Raw genomic sequence first — 18,555 nt, 5'->3', positions numbered from 1 at the left:
AACTGGTTCAAACGGAAAGGTGAGAAAGCTGCAAAAAGCATAATTTCACTTTATTATTTTACTGTATGACTGTGTAACAGTCATACAAAGTTCCAAAAAACACTGAAAAGTGGGAAAAAATAAAACCACCACCTACAGTTCCACCACCCCAAAATAACTACTGTTAATAGTTTAGTGAATAGCCTTCCAGTGTTTTCACTTGTTTTGCATCACTGTAATCCAAAAGAAATGACTATATTGTACTTTTATCACAGAACATCAACATATAAACTATTATGGAAAAGCAAGGTAGCATAATAATTAGCACCTCAATTACACTATTCAGCTGAGAAGTTGGGTATACTATGGGAATATGAAAGAAAATTCTTTAGGGGCCAAAATGTTTTTGGCTCCAAGCTTTTTTGATATAATTGCCTTCTAAAATGCAATACTTCTCTTCCTTGGCAAATACAGTACAATAAACATGATTTAACTGTTTCTGATTCTACATCAGTTATTTTAGCCACATGATGGGTAATGGGAGGAATTAGTATGAACTATTCTAACTCCAGGACATACCTAGGAACTTACTTTCCTAAATAAATTCATTGTATCATCATCCTTCTTGTCCTTGGCCTCTTTCTCAAAAGTGGCAGCACTGACATATCTGCATGGCTTCTGGGCAGCATAGTATGGCCACGTTCCAAAAATAATTTCTGAACCCAACGACAATACAATCTTTCAGGCTGTTTCCTTGTCATTTGTTTTAAAATCATCTGCATTGTTTTTAATCACTGATTCGCTGTCTTTGCGGGGGTGGGGGGCAAGATGACTTTCCACCCAAGCCTTATACAGAGTAAACCCTCAATGTTTCTTGATTTTCCCCAGGTTGTTCTATGGTAGCTTGAATGATTCAGAGACAACCACTGATTCACTGATGTTAGCATGCATTATATCAAGCACAAAAAAAAAAACAGAAAAGAAAAAAGAGGGACTTCCTTGGTGGTCCAGTGGGTAAAACTCCATGCTCCCAATGCAGGGGGCCCGGGTTCGATCCCTGGTCGGGGAACTAGATCTTGCATGCATGCCACAACTAAGGGTAATAAATTGCCAACTGAATGTCCCCATCTCAAATTCTCCTATCTCTAACTTTAGTTTGACTTGGCTCTTCCACAACCATATTCAGCTGCATTTATCCCCACCTATCCTCTCGCGAGAATCAAGTGAAGTCTCAGAGTCATTAGAACAGGATAGACGTAATGCCAATAGTCTCAGTCTGTGATGAAGACTAAGACATACTTTTGTAAACTTTTTGCCTTCACTCCCATTCTGCCACCACCCTCCAGCTCCACATCCATCAGAGAAAGATTAACTTCTTGCTAGTTGCTCCGTCCCAAGGCCTTCAAAGGGAAGGGGAAAAGCAAGGAAGTCGCCTTCTCCCTTTGGGTTATTTATTTCCTCTTCCTGAGACCCAGTCAGAAAGGGGAAGGTGGAGTTTCCCTGGTGGCGCAGTGGTTGAGAATCCACCTGCCAATGCAGGGGACATGGGTCCAAGCCCTGGTCCAGGAAGATCCCACACGCCGCGGAGCAACTAAGCCCATGCGCCCCAACTACTGAGGCTGAGCTCTAGAGCCCGTGAGCCACAACTACTGAGCCCACGTGATACAACTACTGAAGCCTGCATGCCTAGAGACTGTGTTCCGCAATGAGAGGCCCGCGCACTGCAACCAAGAGTAGCCCCCGCTAGCCACAACTAGAGAAAGCCTGTGTGCAGCAGTGAAGACCCAACACAGCCAAAAATAAATAAATAAAATAAATAAATTTATTTTTTAAAAAAAGAAAGAAAGAAAGGGGAAGGTGTCAAGCTATAGGCTAATCTACCTTACCAATCTTGGGGATACAAGTTCAATAAGCCAAGTCTTTCTTTTAGTCAAGTCATATTGACCAGAACCAGTTACAAAGATCAAAAATCAAAGATTTTCAGGATTTCCCTGGTGGTCCAGTGATTAAGAAAGTGCCTTCCAGTGCAGGGGCCATGGGTTCGATCCCTGGTCGGGGAACTAAGATACCACATGCTGCGGGGCAACTAAGCCCGCACCACAACTACTGAGCCCAGGCGTGCCTCAACTGCAGAGCCCACGCACTCTGGAACCCACACACCACAACTACAGAGCCCACGCACCGCAACGAAAGACCCTGTGTGCCGCAACGAAGACCCGACACAGCCAAAAATAAAATTTTTAAAAAATTAAAGAATCAAAGATTTTTAATTCTTGATACTCTAAGCTAAAACATTATCTTAAACTGTAATATCAGTTTAACTCTTGCTTCTTATTTTCAAGCACAGAAAAGCCATAACAATACTCAACACAGGAAAATCTCCAAACTCCCCAAGATGTGAAAAGAACTTCAGGAAATAGCCCTATTCAACAACACTCAAAATGTTACCTAGTTCAACTCCTAATCACTTAAAAGTTTTAATCCATTATCTCACATTAATTTATTGTTTTGGTTTTTGGGCAAAGCGGCATCTCTGCTAACCCCTCTCATATAGTAATCACTTTTACTGCCCAAAGTGACTAAATCCCAACTATACTTTCACAACAGACAAAACTTTATAAATCTTCAATTCTTTTTATTTTTTTAACTGAAGCTTAGTTGATATACAATATTACATTACAAATCTTCAATTCTTACTGAAGACAGATAAAATATTTCAAGTTCTCTCATTTTTCACATCTCTGTACAAATCATTTAAACATTTGGCACTCAATTGTTACAAATAAATATTTCACAATTGATTTAAAAGGTTCAGTATATCCATTATTAAGCTATTTGAAAACAGCTATATCATAAGCCAAAAATATAAACACTGATTTTTTAAGTACTTCACACCCACAGCTTTCCATTACAGTTCTTCAGCTTTCCTCATATATTCAAGATATAAAGTCTTGAATTGCTTGGCTTTTTTTTTAAGCGTATTTGTTTTATTCTAATGGCATCCTTGTTATTGTTTCACTCATGCCAAAAGCAACTTTCTAAAAAATATCAGTTACCTGAAGAATGTATCCATCAAAACACAGTCACGCAATCCATTTAAATGTTACCACACCTGTCACTTATGCACCAGGCTCAGTTTTCATTCAAACCAAATACAAAATTCCTTAATAAGGAAATCTCCTACGACTACATTGAGAAAATATTCAATACCCTTTTCCTTCTCACAAGGATGTGCATCAAAACCTGTTCAACTATTCTATACATCCAGATTAATTTCAAAAACAATGGCTTAGAAAAATTACCTTCCATGTACTCTTGGAAACTGCATGTAATTGTAAGCAATGACTACATAAGCTATATTTCTCAAAAAGAATACACTCACTGCCTCCATTTCCTCACTAAACAACTCCTTAACTTTCAGTCAGTCTGCTTTCCACCACCCTACCACTGCAACAGAAGGAAAGATACTATTTCCCGAGGTCACCACTGACCTCCACATAATTGTCGAATCTTTCTTGTTTCACTCTTTCACCTGTCTCTGGCATACAACACATTGTATAACTTTTTCCCTTGGCTTTTAGACACTACACCACCTTAGTTCTTTTGTTCTCAAATCCTAAGCGGCATCCCATCTTTCTCCCACCCCTGAAACAACAAAATTGTTCAATTCTTAAGCACGTTCTCTCTTCCCACAGAAATTTTATGCCCTACTGGCATCAATGATTACCTTCAACTTCAAAGCAAAAGCTAAAGATTATGTCTCTCCAGAGATTTAGCCTCCAGGTAACTGCCTATTAGATAGCTACACCTATAATGGAATTCATCCAAAACTGCCTCATTTGAAGATTTCCAAAATTTTCCAAGTAACCAAGAGCATTTTTCAACTGTTCCAGAGCTCAAAACCTTTAAGCCATTCTTTTAGTGCACCACTTCTTCCTATACCCATATTCAAGTAATAAAGGATTTAAGGCCTTAAATCTATGCCTTCCTTTACATTCTCTCTGCCGTCAGCTTTCTACAGGTACCTGAATAAAAGGTCACTGTACTTAAAGCCTCAAAGGTTCTAAGAATTTCTAAGGTATCTGTATCAACTAGAATATCAATAATTGCCTCTTCTCTACTTCACTGAAATGTCACACCCTTATTTATCTGTCTGAACTATTTTAATTATGAAACTGATGTCAAAGTGGAAAGTTTAATCTTTTAGAATACTGCTAACTATTAAATTCCATCAACTTCTGTTCACAAACCACCAACCATCACAAATAAATACAAGGTCTTTATTCCTTTCTGATCCCTACACTTGTCATTCTCCCAAATTGCACCTGTTTTTTTGTCTTGTTGTTTTTTGCCTCCCCCCTCCACAGACATGTTTTCTCAACAGCATACTGAACATAACACCCATTTCTCATTTTCTGTTCTTCAATGTAAACAGCAATTACTCTTTACTTGACATCCATAATAACTCCATGGTGTTTTAGGGTCACTTAACGATATACTAAACAGCCCTACTTAATAGCAGCTTGAGTTCTTAAGTGTAATTTTATAGGCTTCCTGTCACTCTTCTTAGGGTGTGCTGGTGTGTTATCAATTGCCACTTCTCAGTGTTGTGTGCCTGACCTTCCTCATAGGATGCACCTAAATTGGCAGAGGGCTTAGAGGCCAGCTCACCACGCTGATTAGAACAGCAAGTAAAATCAGAATGAAAAACTAAAGCAAAGGGAGGTGTTGTTTTTGTTTTTTAAACCACAGAAATCAAGTCCAACCAAACCAGTGACTAAACCCTAACATATAAAATAGATAAAAATGAAATAAGTCTAGTGGAACCAGGCACAGGAATTCAACGGCCCCACCTGCATATCCATCCCTCATTCCCCATCCAGTACAAAACCCCAGCCTTACGTACCACAAATGTGGACACTGTTTGACTTACCAGCTAGCACTTGGCTGTATTCACAATAGCAGTACTTCACATAGGTAAAGTAGTACAGTATTGTGATTAGAAGCACAGGCTTGGAAGTCGCAAAAATTACTAGATTAAGCAACCTTGACCACTTTACTCTTTCTCAAGTCTGTGAAGAGCACCGAAGATAATGTACCTCAGATGCTTAGCCTAGATCCTAATCGCTACCATAAATGGTAGCAACTATCGGATTAATGTACACTGACCACTTTCTTTTCTGTTGATTCTATTTCAAAATACTGTCAATTTGGGGCTTCCCTGGTGGCGCAGTGGTTGAGAGTCCGCCTGCCGATGCAGGGGACACGGGTTCATGCCCCGGTCCGGGAAGATCCCACATGCCGCGGGGCGGCTGGGCCCGTGAGCCATGGCCGCTGAGCCTGCGCGTCCGGAGCCTGCGCGTCCGGAGCCTGTGCTCCTCTACCGGAGAGGCCACAACAGTGAGAGGCCCGCGTACAGAAAAAAAAAAAAAAAAAAAAAAAAAAAAAATACTGTCAATTTATTCAAATAATCCAAATAACTTTACTGTGGTATAACGAATATCATAAAGTTCACCCTTAAGTGTACAATTCAATGATTTTTAGAATTTACGAAGCTGTACAACTATCACCACAGGCCAACTCTCACTCCAACACCCATTTTCTCATTTTCTGTCCTTCAATGTAAACAGCAATTACTCTTTACTTGACATCCATAATAACTCCATGGTGTTTTAGGGTCACTTAACGATACACTAAACAGCCCTACTTAAGAGCAGCTTGAATTCTTAAGTGTAATTTTATAGGCTTCCTAGTCATTTCTTTGTCCCACAGACGGCTAGACCGTCAAAGTATATAAATTGGTTCATGGTAAGCTAGCTACATCCCATTACAGCTAGGATCTTTTGATAAAGTGAGATAAGCATTAGAACAATTAAACAGCTCCAACTGCCTTTAAAAAAATGAAAGTTCTGGGCTTCCCTGGTGGCGCAGTGGTTGAGAGTCCGCCTGCCGATGCAGGGGATGCGGGTTCGTGCCCTGGTCCGGGAAGATCCCACGTGCCGCGGAGTGGCTAGGCCTGTGAGCCATGGCCGCTGAGCCTGCGCGCGTCCAGAGCCTGTGCTCCGCAACGGGAGAGGCCACAACAGTGGGAGGCCCGCATATCGCAAAAAAAAAAAAAAAAAAAAAAAAATGAAAGTTCTTCTGTGATAATAAAATAGTAAATGGTCTACTTTAGCTAAAAAGGATTTTATTCCTGTTACCAACACCTGGATTGTTCTGTAATATACAGGGGTATTTTTTCCACCATTACCTTAGCACACCCAGTCACAAGGAATTAAAAAGGTACTAAACAGGGACATCCCTGGTGGTGCAGTGGTTAGAAATCTGCCTGCCGATGCAGGGGACATGGGTTTGAGCCCTGGTCCGGCAAGATCCCACAAACCGCGGAACAACTAAGCCCGTGTGCCACAACTACTGAGTCTGCGCTCTAGAGCCCGCGAGCCGCAACTACTGAAGCCCACACACCTAGAGCCCCATGCTCTACAACAAGAGAAGCCACTGCAACGAGAAGCCTGCGCACCACAACGAAGAGTAGCCCCCCGCTCGCCACAACTAGAGAAAGCCCGCGTGCAGCAATGAAGACCCAACGCAGCCAAAAATAAATATATAAATTTATTTTTTTTAAAAGGTACTAAATAAGCTAAGAATTTTTTTAAGAGGTCATCTGATCTTCAGCAATTCAAAGAAGTATTTCACCAAGTAACTGATATTATACCAGGAAATTTCTCATCAAAATAAAATGAGATCTTGATTGGAGGGGAAAAATTGAGACATTCATTAAGTTACAATATAAAACTGACCCAAAGAAAATGTTTAATGTGACTAAATTACATTAAGAATAACTTTGTTTCTCTTTTACTAGTTGCTACAAATAAACTACCAAGTCAAGGCCAAACAAGATACAATAATATGGTAATCCAAATAACAGCAAATTCCAATAAAACTTAATTTTGAACATTCAAAATGTTTTAACATTCCAAGTGTTTTAACAAAAGAAACAATTATAACTTCAGGAATTTGCCCATAATTGATCCTACAGGAATAACCCAGGAAAAGTAAGGCTCAGACTCCCAATACCTCAAGGAAGACTTGCCCAGTACCTGGAATCAACTGGCAGTGCTTTCCTCTGTCACTCCCAACAGCATCCTCATTCCTAACTGCACTGTCTTCCCACTAGAATTAAGCACCTAGAGAACAGGGACAGTGCATTATTCATCTGTATCCCTAGCACCTAACAGCTGCTAACAAGTAGCAACAATAAATCTTTGTTCAAGTAAACACGTGTATAGTAGCATATATCATTAACAACAACAAAAAACTATCATTCAGGCCTAATTTGGATTAACCTACATTCTGAGCATTTCAGAGAAATAAAATGTCATGAGAATATACTATCTAAAAAAGTTTTTATAAATGTAATAGCTTAGCTTCATTCCCACATCAAAAAGGAACTTTCATCAGTGTTTCAAAACTTGGGGTGGGCAAAGGAGTAACAGAACACTTTCAGTCTTCCAATGGCCCAAGAAAACAATAAACTGCAATTTACTTAACATTTGCAAGAATTATCTTAACTAAGTACAGCAGTAGTTACCTCTTGCTTATCAGATCATCTGACTGGCAGTTACATCTGATAAATAATTGAGAAAATCATCACTTAAGAAATGGATTATCGGGACTTCCCTGGTGGTCCAGTGGGTAAGACTCCGTGCTCCCAATGCAGGGGGCCTGGGTTCAATCCCTGGTCAGGGAACTAGATCCCGCATGAATGCCGCAACTAGAAAAGATCCCGCATGCTGTAACGAAGATCCCGCAGCTAAGACCTGGTGCAGCCAAAATAAATAAGTATTAAAAATACTAGCCTAGCCTGGAGGAGTGGGATAGGGAGGGTGGGAGGGAGACGCAAGAGGGAGGGGATATGGGAACATATGTATATGTATAACTGATTCACTTTGTTATAAAGCAGAAACTAACACACCATTGTTAAGCAATTATACTCCAATAAAGATTAAAAAAAAAAATACTAGCCTAAGCTTTAAAAAAAAAAAAAGAAATGGATTATCATTCAGTAGTGTACTTCAGTGACAATACCTAAATAGGGTAAATCAGAAACCCTGATTGAATAGGGAGTTATAAAAGACATTTTCTGAACAACTGGGAAAATCTGAATGTGGATTTATATCAGATTTTTATTGACAGTATACATTATATTTTATTTTTTTTAATATTTATTTTATTTATTTTTATTCAGTGGCTGCATCACGTCTTAGTTGCGGTGCGTGGGCTTCTCTCTAGTTGTGCAGTGCGGGCTTAGTTGCCCCGTGGCACGTGGGATCTCAGTTCCCTGACCAGGTATCCAACTGGTGTCCCCTGCATTGCAAGACGGATGCTTAACCACTGGACCACAAGGGAAGTCCCTATACATTATATTTTAAATAATTATTCACTTTCCTAGGTGTAATAATGTTATTGTGGCTGTTTGTAAGAGAAGCTTTTTGTTGTAAAGAGACACTTGCTAAGAAAATATTTAGGCATAAATGTCAAGATGTTTGCATTTTACTTTCAAATCATTTAGCCACAGAAGATAATGTGTGGAGTATATACAGAAAAAAATCAATGTAGGGCTTCCCTAGTGGCGCAGTGATTGAGAGTCCGCCTGCCAATGCAGGGGACACGGGTTCGTGCCCCGGTCCAGGAAGATCTCACACGCTGCAGAGCGGCTGGGCCCATGAGCCATGGCCTCTGAGCCTGCATGTCCAGAGCCTGTGCTCCGCAACGGGAGAGGCCAAAACAGTGAGAGGTCCACGTACAGAAAAAAAAAAAAAAAAAAAAAAAGTCAATGTGGCAAAATATTTAGTAACTCTACTTAAAAGGTACACATTATACTCTTTCAGCTTTTATAGATTTGAAAAAAAAATTTTTTTTAATTGGAGGAAAGCAAACAAAAAAGAATTAAAACTGCAAAAGGACAAACAATAAACACCAGGCAAGTATAAGACCATATGGCAGGAATTCCCTGGTGGCGCAGTGGTTAAGAATCCACCTGCCAGTGCAGGGGACACAGGTTCAATCCCTGCTCCAGGAAGATCCCACATGCCAGGTAGCAACTAAGCCCGTGTGCCACAACTACTGAGCCTGTGCTCTAGAGACCGTGAACCACAACTACGGAGCCCGCGTGCCACAATTACTGAAGCCCACGCACCTAGAGCCTGTGCTCTGCAACAAGAGAAACCACCGCAATGAGAAGCCCGCACGCTGCAATGAAGAGTAACCCCTGGCTCACCGCAACTAGAGAAAGCCCGCGCGCAGCAACGAAGACCCAATGCAGCCAAAAATAAATAATTTTTTTAAAAAACGGTATGGCAGAAATATATCCAAGGGCTTCCCTGGTGGCGCAATTAATGTCTATAGTATCCATTGTATGTACGAATTAAATTCTTCTGTAGGTGTCTAAAATGATACTAGCTATGGAACATCCTCAAGAGAATTGAGAAAATAGTCACTCAACTTTCTGTGTTCTGTGGTTCAAATGTGGTGCCTACTTAAGAACGACTGTAGGGTTTCCCTGGTGTCTCAGCGGTTGAGAGTCCGCCTGCCGATGCAGGGGATGCGGGTTCGTGCCCCGATCCGGGAAGATCCCACATGCCGCGGAGCGGCTGGGCCCGTGAGCCATGGCCGCTGAGCCCGCGCATCCGGAGCCTGTGCTCCGCAACGGGAGAGGCCACAGCAGTGAGAGGCCCACGTACCGCAAACACACACACACACACACACAAGAACGACTGTACAATACTATGGAAAATAGTTTGGGATTACCTAGTAAAGTTACACACACCCCACACACAACCCAAAAATTCCACCCTCAGTTATACACAGTCGCAGCTAATTCGTTTACTGTACTTGTTTTGAGGTGGGGTGCAAATGTTCACCAGGGGAACAAGTATAATTTGTAATTGCAAAAAACTGGAAATGAAACGAACATCCATCACAATAGAATAAGATGTGGCATATCCTTACAATGGAATACCACACTACTGAAAATGATGGAGAGTTGTAAGAATCAATGTGGATAAATCTAAAACATATAAAAGAAGTATCAGAAGAATCACACAGTCCCATTTAGATCAAGATTGAAAATGGGCAATACTAAACTATATATTGTTTATGGATACATATCAAGTAAACATTATTCTAAAAAATAATAAGGCCAAAATATAGGGTAATGATAACCCCTGGGAAAGAGAAAAAGTAACACCTAGGAGATGGGGGTTTTAGGTAGCATTAATGTTCCATTTCTTGGTCATTTAACTAGTTCTTGAAAACTCTACACGTGTTTTTCTACCTCACATACCTCCTTTGGTGTGTATTCTATATTTTTCAATAAAAAATCAGTAAGTATGTAAAGTACAATCTCATTTTTTAAAAAGTATATACTTCACGTAGGGAAAAAAAGGATTTATACTAAAATGTTAAAACCATTTTAAGTCTCCTTTTTTTTTTTTTTTTTTTGCGGTAGGCGGGCCTCTCACCGCTGTGGCCTCTCCCCCTGCAGAGCACAGGCTCCGGACGCGCAGGCCCAGCAGCCATGGCTCACGGGCCCAGCCGCCCCGCGGCATGTGGGATCCTCCCAGACCGGGGCACGAACCCGTGTCCCCTGCATCGGCAGGCGGACTCTCAACCACTGCGCCACCAGGGAAGCCCTAAGTCTCCTTTTTTTTCAAATTTTCTAAAATGTATTTTCTTATGTAAAATAGTGCCAGCCAGCCTGACTCAAAAACCAACTTTAAAAAGGAAATTTGTAAATTAACTTGAAAAAAGAGAGGGAGAGGAACTGGTTTGGTATAGAAAACTAAGTGAGGCTTGTCAATCAAACCTAAAGCCAGTCACTTTTTTCCCAGACCCTATTTCAGTTAAACTTTTTTTTTTTTTTTTTTTTTTTGGCAGTACGCGGGCCTCTCACTGTTGTGGCCTCTCCCGTTGCAGAGCACAGGCTCCGGACACGCAGGCTCAGTGGCCATGGCTCACGGGCCCAGACGCTCCGCGGCATGTGGGATCTTCCCGGACCGGGGCATGAACCCGTGTCCCCTGCATCGGCAGGCAGACTCTCAACCACTGTGCCACCAGGGAAGCCCTAAACTTGTATTTTTTAAGCCCACTTATTCCCTTGCTTACGATCTGACAATGACAAACATTATATTATTATCAAATGAAAAATCACACCCTTCAAAGAGCACACATTCCAGCTGTGTAGACATGCACAATACACGTAGCACTATACACCTTCCCCAAGCCCATGAGATTGCAAAGATATTTCAGGTTTTCATCTGCTTTCTTGGGGAGTTTCATGTTATGGTGGCAAAGAAAGTCAGAAGGAATACAACCTCCTCAGTTGAGACTTGAGTGTTTTTGTATGGGGGTGAAGGAACAGAAGAAGCCAAAAAAAAAAAGAGAGAGAGAGAAAGAGGAAACAAGGGAAAGAGAGGAATAAGAGGAAAACAGAAAGGAGGAGGATGGGAATGGAAAGAATTAAAGAAGGCACAGAGAGAAAGACATTAATAACGAGAAGCAACTCTGAGCTTCCAACAGTCTTCATAGGTATATCTAGGACTGATTTGATGAGAAGATTAAGACAGGTAAAAATTTTTGAGTAAATATTAAAGCACTAAAGTATTTTGGGGAGAATTCCCTGGCAGCCCAGTGGTTAGGATTTCACACTTCCACTGCAGAAGGCACGTGTTCGATCCCCGATCGGGGAACTAAGATCCCACAGGCTGTGACACGGCCAAATAAAGTATTACTAGGTTGTGTATGTACAGCATAACTTTAAATGAGTAAGTTCCTATGTGACATCTTACTTAAAAAGTTAATTATAACACAAGAAACAAAGTTACAGCAACAGGTCTAAATCCAAATGAAATTCTCTAGTCTACAAATCCTTGAAAATATTCTCATAATGAAATTTCTGACCTAATCAATCAAATATACGTTCTTTTATTTTTAGAGTTCCAAACGAAGAAAAACAAGCAACACATTCCTAACAATCTTTAAAAGTAGAGCATTGCCTAGTCTAAAATGAAACACCTACTCCTTAGTCCAAGCCCTGTTTCATAAATTAATTTCAAATAGTTAACTGGGTTCCAATTTAATTGAGCTCATAACTCCAGTATGAAAATGAGTTTTCTGAAAATTGAAACTCACTGTAGTACACATGCTATGTCAGCCAGAAATTCACGAACTTGTTCTTCAATACCCAGGCCAAGAAATTTCACAACTAAAATAATGGGACTTCCCTGGTGCTGCAGTGGTTAAGAATCCGCCTGCCAATGCAGGAGACACGGGTTCGAGCCCTGGTCCGGGAAGATCCCACATGCCATGAAGCAACTAAGCCTGTGTGCCACAACCACTGAGCCTGCGCTCTAGAGCCCGTGAGCCACAACTACTGAGCCCACGTGCCACAGCTACTGAAGCCCGCTCACCTAGAGCCCGTGCTCCGCAACAAGAGAAGCCACCACAATAAGTCTGCTCACTGCAACGAAGAGTAGCCCCTGCTCACCACAACTAGAGAAAGCCCGCTGCAGCAACGAAGACCCAATGCAGCCAAAAATAAATATTTTTTAAAAAAAATTAAAAATAACTTTCTTTTAAAAGCACAGGAGGCACATCTTTGAAAGAAACACTGTCAAGAAAACAAACGAACAAAGAAAGGTAGGAGGGGGACTTCCCCGGCGGTCCAGTGGTTAAGACTCTACGCTTCCACTGCAGGGGGTGCAGGTTTGATCCCTGGTGTGGGAACTAAGATCCCACAGGCTGTGCGACGTGGCCAAAAAATGAAATAAATTTTTAAAAAAAGAATAGGAAATTTCAGCATACAAAGTTTGCATTATAACTGCCAAAACAAACCCAACTAATTTGGTCTTTGGACTTAAAAAAGAAAAAAAGGACTCCATCCCTAAATACTTATTTGATAGTTGGATCAAAAATATTTCAAAACCTACCACAGGCTTCCAAAGTGATATTTCCTGTCTTTGCCTTACTTCAAGTTATATCTCCACTCTCATTTTGGGGGAAAAAAAGAGAAAACAGCTGCTTCTAAGCTCTATCAGAGATCCACCATCTCACCAGTCAACACCACCAGTGCCACACTATTTAGCTTTTAAAGGACACTCCATATACTCAAATTAACAACTAAGAGCTAACTGATAATTGCTAACTTACCGGTTGCCTCACAAGATAGATTTGTTTAAAAGCAAAGAACTTCACAGTCTGTGAATTCATGCAGACTATTTCTTTTGGGCAGGCATTAATCCTTTATAATACACTTACCCCCCCCCAAAAAAAAAGTGTCTTATAACAACAACAACAAAATCTTAACAGTTGTCATTAAAAAAAAAAAGGACTGAGGAATCAACACTTCAAAAGTAAAGGCTTCACTTCAGACCAGTTCAAACCTTCAAGACTGGTTTATACTCTCTATGTGTAGTTTATACTCAAGGGAGTAGAGAGAGCAACCAGTTCCCATCAAAACACAGATACTGAAATAAACCCATTCTCCTCCATGTTCTCCTACCATTTCTCACCAAACAATAAAAGTCACTCAGGCTAATACCAAGAGACACTCCTGGTGAGCACTGCACAGGCTGCACCAGTTACGAGGAAAGGGAAGCAGAGGTGTTACAGTTGTTCCAGCCTGGTTCTAAAGGCAGCTCCATGTGACTACTGCTGGTCCCTCCCACATTTAAAGAGAGAGGCCAGAGGAAACCAGAGCAGCAGGAAATAGGCAGGAGGGGCAACTACCACAACCCTTTCCCATGGCCTCATTCCCATGGCACCACTTCCAGTCATATTTTAATCACAAAAAAAAAACCTCCCTTCTCTCAATCATTTTAATTATCTAAGGTCAGAAACAACAAGGAAGCAGGTGGAGAAAATCAGAGCTGTGGGAAGCAAGAGGACAGGGGCGGGGGAAAAATCTCACCACACGTGAACTAGCCTTAAGGAGGAAAAATCAGGAGGAACATATTGCAAGCGAGCAGAAACGTAGTGTGGGGAAAACTAATCACTTCTGCCTAATGATAAGCGAAGGCTCTACAGCAATGGGAGGATAGCCCTAACCAAGGGGCTCTGCAGGTAGGTAAGAGACGCTGGTGCACTGGAAGACCCTACCATCTCCAGAGAGTGGAATTTATTCACTTTCCTGAGACAAACACCACCCGAGTCACCCAATCCTCAGGATATAGGAGAGCTTAGGTATTATGTTCATCTTCCTTCCACTTTTGTTAGACAAACTGACACTAAAAATTACGAACGTACAATTCATGGTTAAAAGTGAGGAACACACTAACTACTGACATACCCCTTGGTTTAAAAAAGTACTATCATAATCGAAGAGAAAAATATAAAATAACTGGGTTCACCCAAAAAGTGAATTATATGCCCTTCAAATAAAAGATGATCTTTGGATATCTTATGGAGACCTCAGCTCTCAATTGTAAGGGCACAGAAGAAAGTAAGCCTAAATACTGGTAGAGACACCTCGGATACAAGTAGAAACAATATCCAACAGAGGTGGAAGTAAACTACAGGACTATGTCAATCAGGAAATAACAGGAATAATGATGGAATCAACTCCTAGAGAGAACAAGGATAAACGAAGACCAGAGTGGTGAGACTAGTGATGGCACCTGAAATGCATGGACAACTAATTAGATTGAAAATCCAGGGGGAAAAGGTGGGAAAGCAGAGTGGGAAAGCGATTCAACGGCAAAGAAAACTGAGATGCAATGCACCAATTAAAGAATAACATTTGGAATAATGTTATAAAAGAGAGCGCTTTAATTACAAAGCCCCTCTCAAACCTACACTAAAGAACAACTGTGACACGGCCAGACTACAGAAACTAGGACTGAGGAGGAAAACTGAGTCCCAAGTGTCTGACACCAAAGCGTTGCAGAATGAGGAGAAATAGAACTGAACTTTGCCTCAGGGTAGCCGGGAAAGGCTAGAGAGTGCAGAAGTTGGGCTCTGAGATGTCCAGTCCCAGGACTAGCGACAGGCGTGAAAGCGGAAAGGTGGTCAGCGACAGCGTGGCGCGGGAGCGCGAGCGGACAGGCAGGGAGGGACAACGGCGGGGAGAGAAAACCACACCCTCCAGGGCAGAAACCCGACGGGGGGGAGGGGTAGGCGCCCCCTGGGGCTGGGTGGAGCCGGGCCGCCAAGGATCCGGGTAGGCAGGAAGGAGCACAGGACAACCCGCTGGGGAGAGGAAGGACAGCACCCAGGCCTGGGCAAACTGAGGACGCACGAAGCCGGCGAGGGAAGCTCGGCCAGACCTCACGGTGGGCGCTGGGGCAGTATGAAGGGGTCTGGAGGAAAGAACTGAACCCAGGACTACGAAGCGCAAGCTGCAGCGCTCAGCGACCTGGAACGGGAAAGGAGAGAGAGAGGGTGCCAATTACCGCTGCTGCTCTCGCTGGACTCGGGAACCACCGCCGCCGCCGTTCGTTACCTGCCAATGTGCCTCTTACAAAGCGGCGGCGGCAGAGGCGGTCCGGCCCGTCACGTGAACGCCACGTCACGCGCGAAGGAGGAGCCGCTGCCCTTAGCTCGCTGCGGCGGCTCATCAGCCCGCCCACAGAGCGCGTCGCTTCCTTTAGCGGCCCCCGACGCCCACCGGGCGAAGCCAACAGCTCCGGGGGTGGGGGGGGGGCAGGTACGCGGATGGAGCCAACAAGGGAGATTTAACGGAATTTCTCGTACTCGGAGTTATCAGGGACGTACTACCCACCGCATCCAGGATGCCCACAAAAGCAGCGTTGTCGCTCTGTGATGACCTCTCAAGGCACCACAGGTCACTCCCCTGCGGCCGCTTTCCCCTCGTCACGTGATATGGTCCAACCACTCAAGACGACTCTAGCCTCCCAAACGTTGTGCGAGGGGGCCACGACCCCCAGCCTGCTGCATAGCAAAGGCACCCACCACCACGTCCTTTCCCTCCCGGGTTCGTAGATGGTGCGCCTGTAACTTCGGACCGAGGGAAGGCCGAGACGGAAAGTGGACAGGGTTAGCATCTGAGACTAATAACCGGGGACACCGCCAGGTGGCTGAGCGTGGTTCCTACTGGGAGATGTAGTCCCAGCGGGGGCGTGGGGTTCCGATACCACGTTGCCGGGCTCACGCTCCGCCCCGCCCTCCTGCGCGGGAAAATGCCAACGGCCCGCAAAGGTTGCTGCGGCACCCACCTGGCTTCAAGCTGCACCTCCACGGGGCAGGAGGAGCCTCGCAGCGTCGGCCCTGTTGAATGTGGTCTCGAATTCTGCACCCCCAAGCCCCTTCTGCCTGAAAACACTAACATTTATTGAAAGCCCACTCGTTGTCGGTCGTTTATACAACCACTTTTATTAAATCATAGAATCAACCCTTTGAGGAAGGGATTGTCCTGGTTTTAAGCGTAGGGAAAGCATTCGGTTTCCTGGCTGAAGAGACCCAAACCAGGTTTTCTATCTCCAAACAATGAATAACCCGCCTTGCAAAATGACCTCACCTGTTTTAACTCCAGGAATTAGGCATAAAAAGAAGATAATGGTTTATCATTGTAGCATAGTATTTTAGAGTTTAAAGTATTTTCTCATTTACTGGCCTATTTGATCCTCAAAGGCAGTATGAGACTGGTTAGACACACGGACTTTGGAGTCCACCGGGCCTTAACCTCAATTCGAGCTTTTCTTTGTGATAACACCACTTCACCTGGTTGTAAAATTAAATGCGATTACGTGAACTACCACTTTGGCACAGAATAAACCTTCAGTAAGTATTAGTAATTATTTTCACACCCTGTATGCATCCTTTAGGCACAACAGGTCTAAGTAAAGGTGAGAAGGGAGTTAACATATAGTGATCTTTGTGTAGGGCACTATGCTAATTACTAACTTGCCGGTTTCAATAATAGACTAGTTACAGATTAAATTACTTGATGAAAAACACTTGAAACCTTAATGTCCTGCTCAGTTCAGGGGAAGCCTTTGTTATTCATCTGTATTGATCAAAGAATGCTCAGGCTGTGCCTTTAACAAACAACTTATTATCATGACCATTCATGTGTAGATGTATCTTATCTCTCTTTTGACAGCGAGCTAGGATTTTGTCTGGTCAATTCAGTCTTTCTCCTTTTTGTATTCCTGCCATACTGAAAGGTGTGGGAGAATTTAAGATGAAAATTACCCTTGGGAAGCAAAGACTTAATGAAAAGAGCATAAGAAAACACGAAAGGATGTATACAAACCTGATAACAGCTGTATCTGAGAAGTGGGAAAGAGGGTTTGTGATTGAGGGTGCTAGTCAAGTCTATAATGTTTTAATTTTCTACATGGAGTAGTACTGGTGTTTTAATTAAAGATTAACTTTAAGAAAAGAGAGACCAGGGACCTCCCTGGTGGCACAGTGGTTAAGAATCCACCTGCCAATGCAGGGAACACAGGTTCGATCCCTGGTTCGGGAAGATCCCACGTGCCACGGAGCAACTAAACCCGTGCACCACAACTACTGAGCCTGCACTCTAGAGCCCACGAGCCACAACTACCAGGCACACGTGCCACAACTACTGAAACCCGCGTGCCTAGAGCCCATGCTCTGCAACAAAAGAAGCCACGCAATGAGAAGAAGCATGTTCACCGCAAGGAAGAGTAGGCCCCTTTCGCCACAGCTAGAGAAAGCCTGCGCGCAACAACGAAGACTCAACACAGCCAAAAATAAATAAATTTATTTTAAAAAAAGAGAGAGAGACCAGAGACCATGTGGTAGCTTGTACATGCTATGTTACCTCTCCAGACCTCAATTTCCTCTCGTTAATATATTTAAAAACATCTGTCAGGCTTCCCCGGTGGCACAGTGGTTAAGAATCTGTCTGCCAATGCAGGGGACATGGGTTCAATCCCTGGTCCGAGAAGATCCCACATGCCGCAGAGCAACTAAGCCTGTGTGCCACAACTACTGAGCCCACATGCCACAACTACTGAAGCCCACACGCCTAGAGCCCATGGTCTGCAACAAGAGAAGCCACCGCAAATGAGAAGCCCATGCACCCCAACAGAGTAGCCTCTGCTCACCGCAACTAGAGAAAGCCCGCTCACAGCAACGAAAACCCAACACAGACAAAAATAAATAAATAAATATCTATTTTTTAATCTGCCTTTCTATTCCAGGCTTACTGCACTGGGTGCTTTCACTAAATTATCATTCGTCAAAGAGGAAGTCCTACCTAAGACCTAGGATCAGTGGGAAAAATAAGGGCGTCGAAGTCCTAAAACCTCACTGAATAGAGTTATTACCACCTGGATGTAATAGAACTATCCTCCCAAAATAATCTCTCCTAAGGGATTTACTACCACCCTTTTCTACCCAGCCTGACTGAGACATCGACTCTGAAACTAATTTCACATCCTGTAACTGCAAAGAACATCACCATCCCTTTCACTAGTCTTTGTTTAACTGCTCTTGGCTGGACTGAAGTGAGAGCATTTTAATGTGATGGAAAATACACTGGAAGAATTCTCAGAAGCCTGGGTTTTTTATTTTCAAGTCTGTACC

The 18,555-nt window shown here is 42.9% G+C and overlaps 1 protein-coding gene across 9 annotated transcripts in view; it reads right to left on the bottom strand.

The window, feature by feature from the left end:
• The window catches only part of UBAP2 (ubiquitin associated protein 2), a 131,697-nt gene extending 115,032 nt beyond the window's left edge, over nt 1-16,665 (bottom strand). For 6 of the 9 annotated variants that reach the window (XM_081236193.1, XM_081236201.1, XM_081236196.1 and 3 more), the window contains exon 1: nt 15,429-16,659. The gene's annotated coding sequence lies outside the window, so the exon portion shown is untranslated. Of the gene's footprint in view, nt 1-15,428 lie in introns of all 9 variants that reach the window. The other 3 variants (XM_081236202.1, XM_081236194.1, XM_081236195.1) reach the window with 3 other exon arrangements.
• Between the last annotated feature and the right edge of the window lie 1,890 nt (nt 16,666-18,555).

This window comes from Mesoplodon bidens, assembly GCF_964165515.1.
Source record: "Mesoplodon bidens genome assembly, chromosome: 6".
Classification (NCBI taxonomy): domain Eukaryota; kingdom Metazoa; phylum Chordata; class Mammalia; order Artiodactyla; family Ziphiidae; genus Mesoplodon; species Mesoplodon bidens.
This window is presented reverse-complemented; position numbering and strand designations above follow the sequence as displayed.